The sequence below is a fragment of the Gymnoscopelus microlampas genome (assembly GCF_963454915.1).
Source record: "Gymnoscopelus microlampas genome assembly, chromosome: 23".
Lineage (NCBI taxonomy): Eukaryota > Metazoa > Chordata > Actinopteri > Myctophiformes > Myctophidae > Gymnoscopelus > Gymnoscopelus microlampas.
Genome location: NC_139960.1, coordinates 7638649 through 7658996, shown reverse-complemented (window position 1 = coordinate 7658996; position 20348 = coordinate 7638649).

Below are 20348 nucleotides of genomic sequence, written 5' to 3'. Positions count from 1 at the left end.
AGTACAATCCAATGGACCTAGTTATCTGAAGTCAAGGAGTTGTCAACAACGTTGCCGTGTATCAAAACAACGAGGCAGACTGCTTGATGTATCCGCCGCTAGCGTCAACCAGCAGCAGTATGTCTGTGTGATGTCTGCTCCTGTGGTCTCATTAAGTTGTTTACATTGAAAAATGTCTGGCGCTTCATTTTATCCTCATATCTTCACTCAGGAGATTTATCTGGTGGAGGCAGTTTATTTAGAAGTAAACACACGCACGGGCGCACAAACACAAACACACACACACACACACACACACACACACACACACACACACACACACACACACACACACACACACACACACACACACACACACACACACACACACACACACACAGCAAGGGGAGAGGCAAACCCAACCACACACAAGACGTAAACACCTCAGTTGGTCATATATAAATTTCATCCATACCGCAAGTGAATATGTATTTGTATTTATGTATTTCATTCATTTATTTATGCCGGTATGTCTTACTCCTGCCAAAATGTCTTTGAAATATAGTTTAGCAAAAGTACTATATAAAAGTTATTATCAAAGATCCTATGCATTCATATAGAATGTCTCATTTTAACTACTTTTCTGAAGTTTTTGAATCTCGGCCCTGACCAAATAGGCCATATTACCATAAAACACTAAAACTAACACTAACATTAAGAACTACGGTACATTAAAACTAAGCATTTTCAATAATAGAAGAAAAGAAACTAGCAAGCCCACTTCAAAAACAAATCAAACTAAACTGAAATTTAAAACAAAAAGTCTAAACGAATTCAAATAAAAACAAATTCAAAACTACAATATAACCTTGTGTCAGGGGCGTTATCCTTCTTCTGCTGCCGTTTGCTGTGGCCCACTGGTGGAGCAGGAGCACAGGATGTGTAACCCCTGTCACCTGGGGTGACACATTAAGGGCAGGATTATGCAAAGCCAAATTGAACTGTGAAGCAACAGAAGCTGTGCCCTGATGACCTCAAAGCTCACAGGCAGAGGGGGGAGGTCACTGCACACAATGCATGGATGCACACACACACACGCACACGCACACATGTGCATATGCACTTATACACACACACACACACCCCAAGATGTGTACACAGGAGTGAGTGCACACATGGGAGATGGCATGCATTCAACCACACGTATGCGCACGTGTGCACACACACACACACACACACACACACACACACACACACACACACACACACACACACACACACACACACACACACACACTGAAAAATATGTGCACGCACAGAGATAAGTGTGTTTTTTAAATAGCACAGAGACATACACACCTGTGGACGAAAGCCACAAAACGTTTTCTGCATGTGTAGCTCTGTGTCTGCGTGTATGTCATGACTGCAGTGCCCTCTGTGTGTGTGTGTGTGTGTGTGTGTGTGTGTGTGTGTGTGTGTGAGCTGCATTACAATTCAGTCATTAAAGCTGTACCTCTCATTAACAATGTGGGCGCACGCACACATGCGCACACACACACACACACACACACACACACACACACACACACACACACACACACACACACACACACACACACACACACACACACACACACACACACACACACACACACACACACACACACACACACACACACACATATGCTGGAAGACTCTCAAACAAGCCATTCCCTGCATGAATATGGAAGCTGTTCCAAGGAGTCGTCAACTGACATAGTAAATGAGCAACACAAGTGCAAACTTCATCAAATTTCAGAAGCACATAAATGAGCAGGGTCTGAAATCCTTTGGTTTGACTGATTGTCTTTCGGAGGCTTTACCTGATCTTGTCTTCGTATCTATGGCCTAAAACTGAAGGCAAAGGGCCAGCCGTGTACTGCTCTATTGCATTCTTCAGTTGTATCAACCACAGTTGTATTGCCTGTTATCATGCAGTCATTTTGTTGTATTTGTTGGCATTTTACAGTATTACGAGATTAGTATTAGAAGTAATACAAGAATGAAAAGATACTTTGAAATGTTCGTCTTTAACGAGGCCTAGGACTAGGAGCCTATAAAAGCCTGCTGATTCACAATACAAGCATATAAATGCATATTTTTGAGCGGTGCAACCGCTCCTATAAGAGGGTTTAGGACCCATCCGTGGTGAAAGTTTTTCTTTCCGTCGTGAAAATTTGTCTTTCGCTGTGATGCCATGCTGTGCAGGACGTGCTGTGATTGGCTAAAAAAAAATCACACCCACTGGGTGTGCTGTGATTGGCTAGCGAGACACATGATGAAATTAACTTCAAACTTTGCATACGCGCTGTGATTGGCTAGCGAGACGCATGATGAAATTAATAATAATGTAAAAAATGTAAGCACGTCACTTCGCAGGACGTGCTGTGATGAAATGAATAACTCATAAATATCACCGCTCACTTCACACTGGGTGTGACTTTTCTTATTGCTTTGGGGTGTTGGGGGGTCCAATACCTGCAGACAATCTGTGCAAATATAGTAGGGACGTTTCTGCACTTTTTTGCAAATGTCTTCATTGAATCACTTTATTGAAGAATTTCCTGACTTCTGCTGTAAAACTAAAACTTCCAACCATCCATTTCATGAAGAGGACAAGTCAAAGTTATGAAAAAACAAGGTCAGGTTTTGTTCTACCCCTGATAGAAGAGTGGGACCAGGATTGAAAGTGAATATTCCTCAGGAAATGTCACTTTTTGCCAATTCCATCTATAAGATCTTATATAAAAGGCTGCTGATTTACAATAGAACTAAAATATTGGCATCCTGGTTGCTTTGGATAAAGGGACATGTGGACCATCTGTGCAAATAGGATGTAAAAAATGTTAATAATTAAACTGCAGGTACACTTTTTTGCCTATCGAGAGTCACTTCAAAGGTAAATTTCAATTGCAGTAAAAGTCAAACCATAGTACAGCAGCAGGTATTAAATCAGTAAAATGTCCACTACTGGGCAGCCTTGCCGTTTCTGAATTAGACGTGATTTGACATTGTGTGTGACTGGGACGTAATCTTCAACGTTCAGGATGATCAATAACATAATCCATCATACACGGCCTGTCACAGGCTCAATCAATGAATATCCCACACTGTATAGCCTGTGATTGGCTGCCATTATTTCCTGTCCAGACGGGGGAGTAATTGATTGGCTCCTGACTGTGTGTGCTGATTGTATAGAGGGAAGGGGAGAGAGAGGGGGGCGGGTGGAGAGAGGAGAGGGCGAGAGGGACAGAGAGAGAGGAACAGGGAGAGAGAAAAGGAGGGAAGAGAAAGACACAGACGCAGACTCACCCGTGCCATTCCTATCTTCAAAATCATGTCCTGAGACACACACACACAACTTTACACACATCCATCCATCATCCATCCACACACACGCACGCGCGCACACACACACACACACACACACACACACACACACACACACACACACACACACACACACACACACACACACACACACACACACACACACACACACACACACACACACACACACACATTTAACATCTTTATTTGCGTTCACATTTTAACAATAAATTCTTGAACACAAACAATAGTAGATGGACAAACTTGGAAAAAGCTCAACGACAAGTATTTCAGAATACAGATCACGGGTACAGGAAGCATCGCCTCCTCCATATATGGCGACTGCCAATTATCACAGACATTGAACAGAATTTTGCCAATGCCTTAGCTTTTGGCTTGGGCATTCCTGCATTCTGCAGGCCTCTCACAACTGATTTATGGACATTACCGAGGCTTCCAAATACGAACACAAGCAGTTTACATTTGTAACCAAGCTGCATGATAGCATCCTTAAGACGTTGGTACTTAAGCACCTTTGTAAGGAATGCCTCTTCCAGACTGTGATCAAATGTACATGCCACTTCCAAAATGGTCACTTCTCTACTGTCCTCATCAACAACAACAACATCTGGTGTATTAGCTGTGACATCTGAAAAGGCATCATTTTCATTATTGCGCATGAACATGGCAGTTGAAACACAAGAGTGCTTATACATTTTGGCAGATGATGAAACATATGAGCTTATGTCCTTAGCTATTAGGTCAACAATTCTGTCATGCCTAGCAATGTACATTCCCTTATATACATGGCAGCCGTTCAGAATATGTGACAGAGTTTCAGTAACTGGAGTGTGGTCATGGTGCAGACAATGAGGAGGAAACGTATTAGGGTACCACAGAGAAAGATTGAGTCTGGTTGGGAGGACCTGTATTCTGGCTTTGAGTGTAAAGGTGATTATATCCTCATCAACTGCATAATTTTTGAACACACACACACACACACACACACACACACACACACACACACACACACACACACACACACACACACACACACACACACACACAGAGAGAGAGAGAGAGGTTTTTTCAGAGGATATACCAATTTTTTCAGAGAATATCAACCAGTGGTTCTCAACCTTTTCTGGATCAGGGCCCACTTGAAAATCTCAAAAGCGTTTGTGGCCCACCCATCTGACCACTTAACACAGCAGCCATTTGGCTGCCACGACATTATTTGTCAGAGGATTTGCCATTTCTTGCGTCAGGTTGTGTGTTTGGTCGCTCAGAGAGGGACTTACAGAGGTGTTTGATCCTCCTGGAGGTTGGCTCGCAGGGCTTGAAATGTACTTTTTTATTTGGGAGCACTGGTGCTCCCAATTACAAAATGTAGGAGCACCAGAAAAAAATTAGGAGCACCCACCAAAATGTAAGGAGTGCCAACGTGTAATAGATTTTTTAGATACACGTGCGACAAACAAGCAAAATTGAAAAAGTATGAAACAAACCAAAAATGTGTAAACAATGTAGAACTGAAGATTGATGATTGGAGCTAGCTAGAGCTTTAACATTTTAACTAAAACAAAACAAAAATATCACTTTCTGTAGCTTTCTGAGAGGTCATCTGTTACCTATCCTTTGCACCTCTGCACATATATTGTAACCTGAGTGATTGATTGAAGTATGGATTATTGACACAGCATATTGGCACTTTAGTAACTTGCACAGTGTCATTTGCAATTATATTTTGCACAGTTGATGCTTGTGTCATGATTTTAAATGGAAAATAAGCAGGTGTGCTTACATAAATGACTAAAGAAGAGAACTACACCAAGGTGGAAATGGTGGCACTCCAAAATACGGGATGCAAGACAGAGGCTCAGTTATGCATTGTTTTTATTAGGCTAACATGTTTCGGCCCCAGCCTTTCTTCCTCAGAGCAGATTAAAAAAGTTAGCCTAATAAAAATAACTGAGCCTCTGTCTTGCATCCCTTATTTTGTGCTGCCAATGCCATTTCCACCTTGGTGTGGTTCCTTTCTTTATCATGATTAGTATTTATAGGAATTTTGCTGGACATCTTAAGTTTGTTTCCTTTAGCTGAATTGGCCACTCAGCCGTGACGAGTTCCCATTGTGGACGTGTTTGGTGTTGAAATCATGATGTGAAAGTGCAATACATATAAGTGCAATACATGTAAGAGCAAGTGCAATACTAATGTCTCAGTGCAATATAGAGATTAAATGCAACAATGAAAAGCTTGATTGAATGCCCAACATTTACCTGTTGCTGTCCTGTGTCTTCCAGTGTAATCGGGCTGGACCATAGTTAGGATCGCAGTGGGGAGTTTTGATATGCTTTTGGAATTGAGGAGGATATTGTTTGTTTATGTTATAGTAGTGTAAAGAAGGAATCATTACTTACCTGTGTGTAGTTCATGGAGATTTGTAAAACAATTGTTTGCGGGTGAAAGGTATTTATGTATTTTACACCTCTTGACATGGTGGAGTCCAGGCTTATTAGCTCAGCTGTGTATAAAAGGCAGCCAGTTGTCCACCACCATGCCATGGGTGCTGCAGAGTATTTTTTTTTGTCTTTTTAGTCATTATTTGTGTTGGTGAATGAACACACTTCTCTTCACAAACCGCTCTACACCAAATATCTTTGCCAAAAATAGCTGATCTACTAGCAACACGCTGCATTGCGCCGTGTTGTGAGCTTTAGATCGACCTATTTTTGGTTAATTTTCCCCCCAGAATATGGATGCTGGGGTTCAATTGGTTACCTTTTTTTTCTATTATTATCTCCCGCTGTTCCCCTACGGTCTTCTTCCCTGTAAAATCACAGAATTCATCTCTCTCTCTCTCTCTCTCTCTTCTTCTCTCTTCTTCCCACAGATCATCTGGTCCCTCAGGGGAACATCTGCAACTTAATACAGGTCACTGTTCCCAACCCCCTTACCTGTTAACTGTGTGTGTGTGTGTGTAACTGTGTGTGTGTGTGTGTGTGTGTGTGTGTGTGTGTGTGTGTGTGTGTGTGTGTGTGTGTGTGTGTGTGTGTGTGTGTGTGTGTGTGTGTGTGTGTGTGTGTGTGTGTGTGTGTGTGTGTGTGTGTGTGTGTGTGTGTGTGTGTGTGTGTGTGTGTGTGTGTGTGTGTGTGTGCGCGTGCGTGCGTGCGTCCATCCCTGCCCTCCACCATTACTCATGGCCACTACTGTAGGTAGCCCTGTCATCTCCCTCATACACACACACACACACACACAACTATCATGACTGTAACACGTCATCTGACCTTCACACACACACACACACACACACACACACACACACACACACACACACACACACACACACACACACACACGTTTGTATTACCATACTTGTGAGGATCAGCATTTTAAAACTGCGATTTTATGAATGCCATTTTTACATTATGTTCAACGTTAAATCTGAAGCTGAAAATAGCCAATCTACAAGCTCACAGCATGCCGTACTGCAACGCGATATGACATACACACACACACACACACACACACACACACACACACACACACACACACACACACACACACACACACACACACCCTCTCCTGTCAGGAAGCAGCCAACTGGGTATTCATGACCGCAACACATCCTATGACCTCCAGACTCTCTCTGTCATTCATACACACACACACACACACACACACACACACACACACACACACACACACACACACACACACACACACACACATTACGATGATGATGATTATGAAGGATAGTTTGTCAGTGACGTTTGCACTCTAAAGAACGTTTGTCTTACTGATGATGTGTCCAATACAAAGAGAGGGATGCTACTGTAGGTCAGTGGCTAAATGGGTTGATGCGTGATATCTGTGCATTCACACACACCAACGGTACGGCTCAGTGTTCACACTAATCACAACTTCTGGCAAGTGGTCCCGGGTCCGCATCCGGAACCATTGTCTGAATTGCCCCTTAGATTCCCCTAGGCCGGGGCGTAACACAGGACAGACAAGAATGTAAGAAGTGTATACAGGGGTCTTCAACAGGGGGTCCTCAGATATATTGCAGGGGGGGGGGGGGGGGGTCACCAAATCTTTGTGTGATAGGGACTTAATTTTTCTATGAGCTTGTACTGTATATCTGCTATTTTTGAATAGCCAAAGAAATCTAAAGTGACACAGATGCGTTCCAGGTCTAAATGGGTTAACTACTTGAACCCTCGCATCCCTATTCTGGGGGGAACATTCACCGACAATAGCCGAGCTCAGACGCGTTGTGAACTTCTAGATCGGCTATTTTTGACAAAGAGCTTTGGTCTACATGGAAGCAAGAGCAGACCAAGTACCGAGCCAAAGGTCAAGTTTACGGTTTTAAGTGGTTAAATGTCTGAAAACATGACTCCAATAATGTTGTGGAGGTCCCTGCTTCATCCATATTCTCTCAGCTAAGGGGTCCTTGGCCTGAAAAACATTGACGACCCCTGCTTTATAAACCTAAAGTCAGTGGTGGACACATATGAACTAAATTAAGACCAGGCAGGAAGACCCATTTACTCATTCCAAGCTGTCTGGTAAAGTGTGTCAACCAAACTAATACACCTAAAAAAGGAACTTTTGCTTCGCCAACACTCCCCCAGGCAAAGTGAATGCTAATGTGCACGCGCACATGCACGCGCACACACACACACACACACACACACACACACACACACACACACACACACACACACACACACACACACACACACACACACACACACACACACACACACACACACACACAGCGGCAGTGCATCTGATTAAACATGCAGTGACTCTCCGGTGGGGAACAGCATGATGTTCACTTACTGATGTTAGGCCTACAGATGAGACACATGCTTGGAGGAGGGAGAGGGACGACAAGAGCAGTGGTTGAAAAAGTACTCTGTTAGAAATACTCTGTTACAAGTAAAAGGTTCAAAATGTTACTTGAGTAACAGTACAACAGTATTGGCATCAACATATACTTAAAGTACCAAAAGTAAAAGTTCTAAAATGTTTGAAAATAGCAGATCTACAAGCTCACAACGCGTCGTGAGCTTGTAGATCAGCTATTTTCAAATAGCCTACATATAAAACAGGGCTAAAGTGGTTAATGTATGTTTTATAATATAATAATTGATATCTGCAAAGTAACTAAAGTGTTCAAATAATTGTAGTGGAGTAAAAGTATAATATTTGCCTAAAAGTATTGAACATTGGAAATACTCCAGTAAAGTAAAAGTACCTAAAAATTGTACTTAAGTACAATACTTGAGTAAATGTACTTAGTTACTTTACACCAATGGTGGAAAGTAACTGAGTACTAAAACTAAATTCTTCTACCTCTGCTTGGAGGAGGGAGACAAGCAGGGAATGAGGGAGACAGAGAGAGAGAGAGAGAGAGAGAGAGAGAGAGGGGGGGGGGGGGAAGAGAACAGACCGCAGGTGGTTTAGAAGGAAAGAAAAGGTAAGGTAAGGGAGGCTGAGAGAAGGGGAGGATGAAAGAAAATATTTAGTAGGGGGGGCCTGGTCTTGCTGAAATATACTGCATAAAGAAATGTCTGACAATGACCGGTACCAATAATCGAAATAAATAATATCCTATGGCCAACACAGGCCATATCCTTACACAACATGATGTGTTGTGAGCTTTTAGATCTGAAAATGTCACTGCTTTTGTGTGACACTCTTGTAAGATGAAGAAGGGCATTCATTTATTTACAAACCTAAAAAGTTGAAATAGGCTCTATTCACAGCAGCCATAGTATGAAGACATTCATAGGTGTTACCAGTGATACTAATGAAGGCTCTGTTCCATTTAGTGTAGCACAGTGGTTTCCACGACCCCCATAACTCTGAGAGAGTACAAATGGAACCAAATGGACCCTTACGGGTCCATTTGGTGCCATTTGTACACTCTCAGAGTTACACACCTGTAAGGGGCCATTTGGAAGCCCATGAGGGTCCCTGGACCCCACCTTTAGAACCACTGGTGTAACAGAGTGTTTCCAGTGTGCCAACATGCACAATATCAGCACCCTGACTCTGTTTGACCAGAATGGAACAGAGCCTTCATTAGTATCATTGGTAACACCTGTGAATGTCTTCACAATATGGCTGGTGTGAATAGAGCCTATATGGAGATACAAGATGTCTGCCCGACATCGAAGATGCACAACAACCTATAACAAATGCTATGAAAACACCCATGGCTTTCTGCGCGTGTCACTCATGGAATTACAACACGACAGGTACAATTGCAAAATATTAAATATTCAGAAGCGTTTCCAAGTTTTCACTCAGCGTGATGTGCATGCATGTGATGAATTAATGGCACGGGAGCTATGAATATTCACAGCCGTGTGCAATGTTTGTGCCAACCAGCGTGTAATGACAGCTGTTCTCGTGTCGTTGGAGAACTCTGCCGATGCAAGGCAAAAAATCTGTGAAATTGCACCACTTTGCCGTTCTCCTCATTGACAGGTCTAATGAGTTGTGGCGGTGGAGTGGGCACAATCCATTAGAGCCCGACCTTTGTCAGATATTCAGGGTTCGATGCCGATCCTAATTTCGGAGAGTCATAGACAACAGATTTTGTAAAAAAGTGCAAAGTTTTCGACTTAATTTCAAAATCTTGAATTTGATTAAAGTTTCTTTTTGAGAAAACTTAGCTTATAAACTGTGACAGAGCAGCCTCTTTCCCCAGTTCAGTAGGACATTTTCATATCTAAATGTATGTTTGTAACATATATTCCCAGTCACACAGAAGGTGCACATTCTGTTGTGACTGGAATCTCTTTAATATCTTTTGGTTTGTCTGCCCTGGAAGATGCCGTCATGGGGGAGTGGCCTGTTGAAGCCTAGCAGTATAGTTGGGTGGTTGGTGCCTGAGGATCTGATTGAGCGGTGGCTGTTGATCCTGTTAGCAGTTGATTAGAACATGGGGAGCATCTTGGATGGATTGCTATCATACTGTGGTTGGTTGATTAGAAAAGGAAGGGTGGAGTTTTCAGAGTATATAAGAGGAACAGCACAGTGGGTGAGTGCGCTGCCGTGGGCGGAGGTTGACACTTTGCCTCGCCATTAATTTAAGTTGTCAGAGTTTTGAGTTTTATTTTCTTCAGGTGTATTTTTTCTATATTTTCTCTTTTTGTTGTACTGGCCTGGATAAATTTTTTTCTGTAAGCTTGTCAATATACACTCCCCACTTAGTGATATAAGAAAACATAAATGTACACACAACTTTTTGATATACAAACGTGACCCTGGTATGACTGTTCTCATAACAGACCACTGAACAATGTTTGTGCCAAGTTTGGTGTGGATTGGAGCAAGTTAGGTGAGCCTTGCAAGTCAGAATGTTACGTTTGTTATGTCCATTTGTTGGGCAGGATATAATTATCAATCATTTACAGTACTTTTCTCACGGGTGCTTTGGTAACTATTGATTAGAAATATTGATCGGTCAGAGCAATTTGTGTACTAGTGATGGAAAATAAGTCATTAGGAGTGTTGTGAATGATGTGTCGATTGAACGAGGCTAGAGGTTAGCCTGCAGTCCATCACTGGTTCAAACTGAAAATAGCTGATTACCAGTAGAAATCTCTTTTTTTTCAAGATATTGCATAAAAAAATAAAGATAAAACACAGTGTAATAATCTCCATCTTTTCAATTGTAGTATAGCGCTTTAGAATAATGGTTCTCAAAGTGGGGTTCAGGGACCCCCAGGTCCTTGAAGGGGTTCAAGAGGGTATGCAGAAAAATGTGTTGAGTCGCTTCAAAATCAGTTTAACGACTGTAACCCTATTTTATACTTTGGTTATTCAAAAATAGCCAATCTACAAGCTCAACAATGCATCACATCCCGGTGTGTTGTGAGCTTGTAGATTCGCTTTTTTATTTTTACAGCTTTTGTTCAAGGTTTAGAAAACCCTTTATAAATGTTTAACACAAATCTAGTACAACATCTTTTCAGGTGGGGGCCCACGGCCAAATACATATCAATGTAGGGGTGTGGGGTGTAGGTTCTGTCTAGACACAGACAGAAGGCACTCAAATTAGAAAACAAATTATGAAGCATGCTCATTCAGATTCATCTCATTTATGTGTTTGCATGAATACAAATACCCAGTTATTATTCAGGAAACTCAATCATTCCAGCTCTGAGCGGGCGTGTCTCAAGACAATAACACAGTAATGATACGTTGTGAGAAACGTGAATGCAATACAATCTCAGGTTTAGAAGAGGACACTAGGCAGGATACACAACTCATTATTTCTCTATTCTAGAGTATACTTAACTGTAATGAGAATAACAAGCTTCTGTCTCATATAATTAGTGCGTGTTGCTTGTCTACTTCCATGAACTCATATGCTGTAAGTCTCTCTCTCACTCGTTGCTTGTCTACTTCCATGAACTCGTATGCTGTCTGTCTGTCTGTCTGTCTGTCTGTCTGTCTGTCTGTCTGTCTGTCTCTCTCTCTGTCTGTCTGTCTCTCTCCCTCTCTGTCTGTCTGTCTGAATGTCCGGATAGGGCCGGATTAATGTTTTTTTTTTAAATGGCAGATTTATGTACGTCACCGTTGGCTTAATACAGGCTGAAGTGGTTATTCAGACTAAGATTTGTTTTTGTGTTGATTTGTAGATATATGTGGGAAAATAGAAAGAAATAGAGAAATATATACCCTTGCTTCTCGATTAACCTACATGATCAAAATTAAGTCCGTTATTGGTTCTAAATATCGGGTTTTGATACATTTTCAATTAATTGCCCTGCAGCCCTATAGGTCCGGAGAGCAACAAAGAGAGAAACAGAAGGAGGAAGGACAAAAACAAGAGAGAATGGTAGGGAGAGGAAACGGGTTCATAATCAATGATCCATGGCCACACGGCTAAGGCTAACAACAGCCCACAGCCGGTGGCAGCCCGAGCCAATCAGAGCGTGACACATGTGTATAGATTGTCTGTATCCCGTCGCGACCATCTACCATTTACTGGACCCCCTGGGAGGCACAGGGGACAGTACACAATATAGCTGAGATGCTGAGAAAAGTGCATCTCCGTCTGTCTGTCTGTCTGTCTGTCTGTCTGTCTGTCTGTCTGTCTGTCTGTCTGTCTGTCTGTCCTATCGTCGTCATTCTTCTGTTTCTATCTCTCTCTCTTCCTTCCAGTACTTAAAGGCAGTGGTGGAAAGTAACTAAGTACATTTACTTAAGTACAATTTTGAGGTATTTGTACTTTACTTGAGTATTTCCAATTTCCAATACTTTTACTTCTACTCCACTACATCTCAGAGGCAAATATTGTACTTTTACTCCACTACATTTATTTGAGAACTTTAGTTACTAGTTACTTTTCAGATATAAATGATGATATTATGAAACATACATTTACCACTTTAGCCCTATTTTATACCTAGGCTATTTTCAAACATTTTAGTACTTTTACTTTTGGTACTTTAAGTACATTTTTATGCCAATACTTTTGTGCTTTTACTCAAGTAAATTTTGAATTCTGGACTTTTACTTGTAACAGAGTATTTTTATTTTGCAGTATTGGTACTTTTACTTAAGTAAAGATTTTTTTGTACTTTTTCCACCACTGCTTGAATGTAGGGTAAGTGATCATTTGGCTAAAACAACAACACATGTTGTTAAAAGGTTAAAGCACTACATTCTGATAGTAATCATTGCTGTAGAGTGTTTTTCCACAAAAAAAAAGTATAAAAAACGACAACAAATACTCAAGTACAGGTACAGATACTCAAAGATGTACTAAAGTACTTCATTAGTGTCCACCCCTGAGTGTAGAAGAGGTAGAACAACAGGACAGGGCATGGTTGTAAAGAGAAGACAGAAATAAAAGGAGGAGAGCTCAGGAGACGATAGAGAGAGAGAGGAGGTCATGAAGGGAGTAGAGAGGAGGTGTGTGGGTCTAATTAGGAGGGGGAGGAGGAGAGGGTGATGGGGTTAGGGGAGACGAGTAATGAGTGTGGGAAGGTGACAGGAGAGGAGAGCATGGGTGGGAAAGGCTAAACGGACGGATTAGACGTGGGAAAAACTAGCAAAGTATTTGTAAGAGCAAGGAGGAGGAGAGATACCAAGCAATATGAGAGGGTTGCAGGAAAGAAAGGGATGAGACTAACAAAGCAAACAAAAAAACACAGATCGACTAGCTAGGATGAGAGACTGGCTAGCAGCCTTTATTCTGTTTTTAAAAACATACATTGTTCAATGATTCACTGCCTTTTTTGCTATGTTTTGATGTTGTTTGTTTTCTTTTTTGCTTTACTGTTAATCATTTGTACTTTTTCCGTAAAGCACTTGTGCTTGATTCTTGCTCTGTAAAGCATTGGTTCTCAAAGTGGGGTCCGGGGACCCCCAGGGGTACTTGAGGGGGTTCCAGGGGTCCCCAGCTAAATGATGGATAGGAACCAAATGGACCCTTATGGGTCTGTAACTCTGAGAGTGTACAAATGGAACCAAATGGACCCGTTAGGGTCCATTTGGTTCCATTTGTACACTCTCAGAGTTAAATTAACATTGATTTTACAATATATATTTGGGTCCCAGAGATAGAAATGCCATTACATGGGGGTCTGTAGCCCTAATTCATGTCAAACTGGGGGTCCTTGAAATTAAAATGGTTGAGAATGCACTGCTAGAGCTGTAAAAGATCTTCTCTTATGGGGGTACCTGGCATATCTTTTGAAATGGGGGTCCGCGGGCTAATAAGTGTCAGTTTGGGGGTCCTTGACATGAAAAAGTTTGAGAAGCACTGCTGTAAAGCACTTTGAGCTGCATTTCATGTCATGAAAGGGGCTATACCAATAAAGTTTATTATTATTAATAATTGTTGTTTTCAGTGGTTCTCAAACTGGGGTCCAGAGACCCTCAGGTTTCCTTGAGGGTGTTCCAAATGGAGTAAAAATAGAGTGGATCATAAAAAAATAAAAAATAATAAAGAATTACCACCATACATATACGTGCCTATAAGAGGCTCTTCCTCAGACGAATGGTCCCTTACAGGGCCGTAACTCTGAGAGCAAATAGAACCAAAGGGACCAGTAAGGGTCCATTTGTACACTCTCAGAGTTAAGGGGGGTTCCTTGAAATTAAAACATTCGAGAACCGTCTGGACTATTTCACAGATATAAATGCACGTATGACCTGCTAGTGGGAAATCTAACCCTGTTCACTCCTCCTCACTCATCTCCCCCCCCCCCCCCCCCCCCCCCCCCCCCTCCTCCATCTCTAGTTTCATGGTGGCATCGATTCCCTGATCTCTTCCACCCCGGTAACCTCTGAACCAACATCCAGCATGACCCCCATGACTGCAGTCAGTGGTGGAAAAAGTACTCAAATGTTTTACTTAAGTAAAAGTATCAATACTGCAATGTAGAAGTACTCTGTTACAGGTAAAAGTCCGGAATTCAAAATTTACTTGAGTAAAAGTACAACAGTATTGGTATCAAAATGTACTTAAAGTACCAAAAGTAAAAGAACTAAAATGTTTAAAAATAGTAGATCTACAAGCTGACAGCGTGCCGCGATGCGACGTGTTGTGAGCTTGTAGATCGTCTATTTTCAAATAGCCTAGGTATAAAATGGGGGTTAATGTATGTTTTATGTAATATATTTATATCTGCAAAGTAACTAAAGTTTTCAAATAATTGTAGTGGAGTAAAAGTACAATATTTGCCTCTGAGATGTAGTGGAGTAGAAGTAAAAGTAAAGACAATTGAAAATGTAACTCCAGTAAAGTAAAAGTACCTCAAAATTGTACTTAATACAGTACTTGAGTAAATGTACTTGGTTACTTTACACCCCATGACTGCAGTGCTGATAGAAATACTCAGGTCTCCTTCTCCTCCTCCCTTCCCATTTTTTCTCTGCTCTCCTCCCGCTCTGTGCCGCTCCCCTAATGTTGGTCTCCTCTCCTCCCGTCTCCTCCTATCCATTCTGCTGACCCGTGTGTGACCCTCCCTGGCCTCCCATTACCCTCGCCATCACAAATCACCTTCCTTTAACGTCCTCACGGGCGCCATCCTCACCTTCCCTTTACGCCATTGGTTCTCAAAGTGGGGTCTGGGGACCCCCAGGGGTCCTTGAGGGAGTTCCAGGGGGTCCCCAGCTAAATGATAGATTAGGCACCAAATGGACCCTTATGGGTCTGTAACTCTGAGAGTGTACAAATGGAACCAAATGGACCCTAACGGGTCCATTTGGTTCCATTTGTACACTCTCAGAGTTAAATTAACATAGATTTTACTATATGAATTGGGGTCCTTGAACTGGGGGTCCTTGAAATTTAAATGGTTGAGAATCACTGCTAGAGCCATAAAAAAATCTTCTCTTATGGGGGTCCCTGGTATATCTTTTGAAATGGGGGTCCGCGGGCTAATGAGTGTCAATTTGGGGGTCCTTGACATGAAAAGGTTTGAGAACCCCTGCTTTACGCTCATCCTTTTAACCTTGCGCTTATAGAGCAGGGGTCTTCCAACGGGCTAGTGTGCCAGGTTTGGCCTCATGCTAGACGCAAAGAAAACCGAGGTCATAACTTATGTCCCCAAGAACATCCACCCCTATAAGAGGCACTGCGCTAAAGAAGGTCAGTGACCTGGGCACATTGGTCAACTCCACACAGAAGGAGGACCTTAACCCATTTAGCCCTGGGGCCGATTCTAAAAAAACGCCTTCTAAATCCTATGATAATTATCCTATAAGATAATTATGTGTGCCATATATCGTCTGTCCGGTGGAAACCTCGTATGTCCAAAACAGTTATTTTAAAAGTCCGGAATTCAACATTTACTTGAGTAAAAGTACAAAAGTATTGGTATCAAAATGTACTTAAAGTACCAAAAGTAAAAGAGCTAAAATGTTTGAAAATAGCAGATCTACAAGCTCACAACGCGTCGCGCCGCGTTGTGAGCTTGTAGATCTGCTATTTTCTGATAGCCTAGGTATAAAATAGGGCTAAAGTGGTTAATGTATGTGTAACTAAAGTTTTCTAATAATTGTAGTGGAGTAAAAGTACAATATTTGCCTCTGAGATATTAGTGGAGTAGCCTATAAGTAAAAAAATATAGACAATTGGAGATACTCCGGTAAAGTAAAAATACCTCAAACTTGTACCTAAGTACAGTACTTGAATAAATGTACTTACTTACTTTACACCACTGGGAATGGGACTAGCCGGTCACTGCCAACGACACCAGGAATTCCCTGCCAAAAATCTTGCGATGTGGGGGCCAACACATCGATCAAAAGGATGTCCCACTTACTGCTCGTGGATGTGCTAAAGAAAGACGCTGGTGCGGAAAGCATAGAGGAGCTGGCCAGATGTATGGAGAATGGAGATGACTGATAACAGGCATTGCCCTATAGTATTTATAAAACCTACAGACTAAAAACGTTCAACCTGGACGTGTTGGGAGCAGCCGCGTGGGCTGGAATGCAATTTTGACTGGGCCTGGCCGATGCTGTGCGGGCCACATGCGAGCGCACACTTTTTTAAAATTAATGAATTATTTAATTCTTATTTTTGCCTTCAATTTCCTCAAAATGTTAAGTCAGGTGTCTTTGAGATTGACACGTGTGGATGAGAGAGAGAGAGAGAGAGAGAGAGAGAGAGAGAGAGAGAGAGAGAGAGAGAGAGAGAGAGAGCGAGAGCGAGCATATGAGTGAGCGGTGCAGGAAGGTCATAGGAAAGGTGAGAGGCAAAGGAGATAAGGATTAGAGGAAACAAGAGAAGGTTTGCGAGGAGGTTTGATTGTGTTCTGTTGGCATGGGAGCTTATGGGGCGTGGCCTCAGGGGAAGAGGTCCCAAGGTGAAGGAGTTTCCTAATAAATTAACATGTTGCGGACCCCCATCCGAAGACGGTGCCAGGGACAAGATTTGTGTTGCTGATATCAATTTATTGAAAGAGGTAGACATTCTCTGTGTGTTTGGGAGAGTGTGCAATGCCTTTCCTGATTGGCCAACGCAAACGGCTTCACAGCTCTGGTTGCCACGTTTGCGCCGCTAAGCAAGTATAAGTCCCCCATAGGTAAAGCTTCGCATACATTTGTGCTGCAAAGCAGAACAACTAGTTATGGTCAAATAGGCGTACGCCAGCCTAGTTTTAACACATTTAGCTGGGGACCCGCTGGAACCCCCTCAAGGACTCCTGGGGGTCCCCGTACGCCAATTTGAGAACCCCTGTCATAATAAGGAAGGGGCAGGAGCGATCACTAAGCACCTCCTATCAGGAGGAAGACTCATCTTACTCCTCCCCCCTCTTCACCTCCTCTCTGCGCTCCTCCCCATTGGCCCTGAGTGCATAGATACCAAAATGATCCATTGGAATGAAATAATTGATTTAAAAAAATAGCTCAAATAACACACAAATACAATCTCACACACACACACACACACACACACACACACACACACACACACACACACACACACACACACACACACACACACACACACACATATAATGTTGCTGTCGGGCAGAAACCTTGTATCTCCATATTTCATTCAACTTGTTATGTTCTTTTCCACCGTAAATTGGCCTACTTCATCACACAAGAGTGTCGCATAAAAGTAGTGAAAATAGCCGATCTAGCTCTCAACACGTCGCGATGCGATGCGTTGTGAGCTTGTACTGTAGATATCACAATTTTTTTAACAATAACAAAAAAGCAACAGTTTTGGACATACAAGGTTTCAACCCGACAGCAACGACATACAAAACCATTTCCATGTCAGAAAACCACTAGTGTACATGATCACACACACACACACACACACACACACACACACACACACACACACACACACACACACACACACACACACACACACACACACACACAATATGATGCACCATGAGTGCCCTCTCTCCCATAAACATATTACGTTCTCCCAGCCTCTGTCACCAGAGACAACAGGAGAGAGTCACGGGGGGAGGCCTGCGCTGTGCTGCGGTCTGCTCAATAACGGCTCAGATTGGGAGGAAATGGCTTCTGAAATTACATTTTCTCAGAGTGGTATTTGTGAGAGCTCGGAGTGCAGCTTCACATTAATTTCCCCGTGGGTCGCCCGGCCAGACATGGCGTAGCATCTTCATCGCATCAGTCAGACACACGTTACGGCGGGGCCTCTCCCTTTTTTCCTCAGCCCCCATTCACAACCAGTCATAATGGGCTTAACCACTTAAACCCCTCCTATTTTTAGTAAAGCGGACTTGAGTTACAACTGTACTTGGACCACTTTCTTCCGTCTACACAAATCTCTTTGTCTAAAAATAGTAGCCGCGATTCAAGCCATATGTCGAGGCGGACTGTGTCCCTTCTATTCCCATATATGGAGTTCTGTGTTCGCAATGGCCACATGGAGTTCAGGCCTGTCTATGACGTTGGTATTATGATGTCACTTCAACTTTGCGTAAAATTGGTTGAATCCAACTTCATGCAAATGACGTCCAACACGACATGACCGGAGCGTGATGACGATCTGGTCAAACGATCACAGTAGACCGTGTTGATCAAATATGATTCAGGATTCTGTTTCTGCACTGCCTATTTCTTGCCTCAAATGTCTTCAGACATTCCACTGTTTTGATATCAAAAGAGACTGTGTATATTTTGTGGCAGCCATGACGATATACTGATACAGCATAGATAGAGCACCGGCCCCTGGTCGGAGTGGGGAGCCTGCCGGTGCATCTAGATTGCATTGTCAACGTATTTGGTGTGAATGCACCATTAGTCATATACGACAATGTCACGTCCCCGAAATAGCCAATCTACAAGCTGTCTCGACGTGCCATTTTCGGCGCGGGACACCATCGAATGACTACATATAAATTAGGCATATTAGGCCGTATTGCGAGACAATGGTCTCTTCCTCCCAGACTAAATGGATGTGGGTTGACTTACGGCCACAGCATTTTGTGCTGATTGATCCGCATACGGCGCGGGAAATGAACATCAGCAACGATGGATAATCATTGTTCTTTGCCCTGTGGCGTGGCTGGTCATGTTCATCTTTTTGGCAGGAGAGCAGATAAGCCACCATTTTTCATTCAGGGTCTGTATTCAATTCAAAACACAGCGGGGAACTGACTGATAGGGCTGCAGCATCCCATTATCTTAGGGTTAGGGAAAATAGCCGATCTACAAGCTCACAACACGATGCGACATGTGATGTGAGCTTGTACATCTGCTATTTTCGGTATTTACTGTATATGTTTTTATTAAACAATTGTTTGTTTTATAATCAACTTTTGCACCCCTAGATTCACTTGTCTTTGACATGTCTCTTAAGTACAATTTTGAGGTATTTGTACTTTACTGGAGTATTTCCAATTTCCAATACTTTTACTTCTACTCCATCTCCTACATCTCGGATCCAAATATTGTGCTTTTACTCCACTACAATTATTTGAAAACCTTTAGTTACTAGTTAATTTGTAGATTTTGATTATTATTACAAAACATACATTAACCACTTCAGCTCTGTATACATTTCAGCCATTTGAAAATAGCCGATCTACAAGCTCACAATGTGTTGCGATGCGACGCATTGTGAGCTTGTAGATCGGCTATTTTCAAAAGATTTTTCATACATTTGAAAATGGAACCGTCTGCACAAGGAGGAGTACTTTTACTTTTGGTGCCAGTACATTTTGATGCCAATACGTTTGTATACATTTTGAAATTCTGACTTATACCTGTAACAGAGTATTTCTACATTGCAGTATTGATACTTTTACTTAAGTAGAGCAATTGAGTACTTTTTCCACCACTGCTCTTTTGCAGAGCAGACATATAGGAGATGGGGGCATACTGTAGGATGAAAGGGATTTGATACTATGTCAACCCAGCAGGGGGTTACGCCTGGTTGCAGATGGAAGCAGGCCAAACACTGCACCCTCATGCAGGTCATATTCTATTCTAAAGATCGATTCTTAGCAATGCAG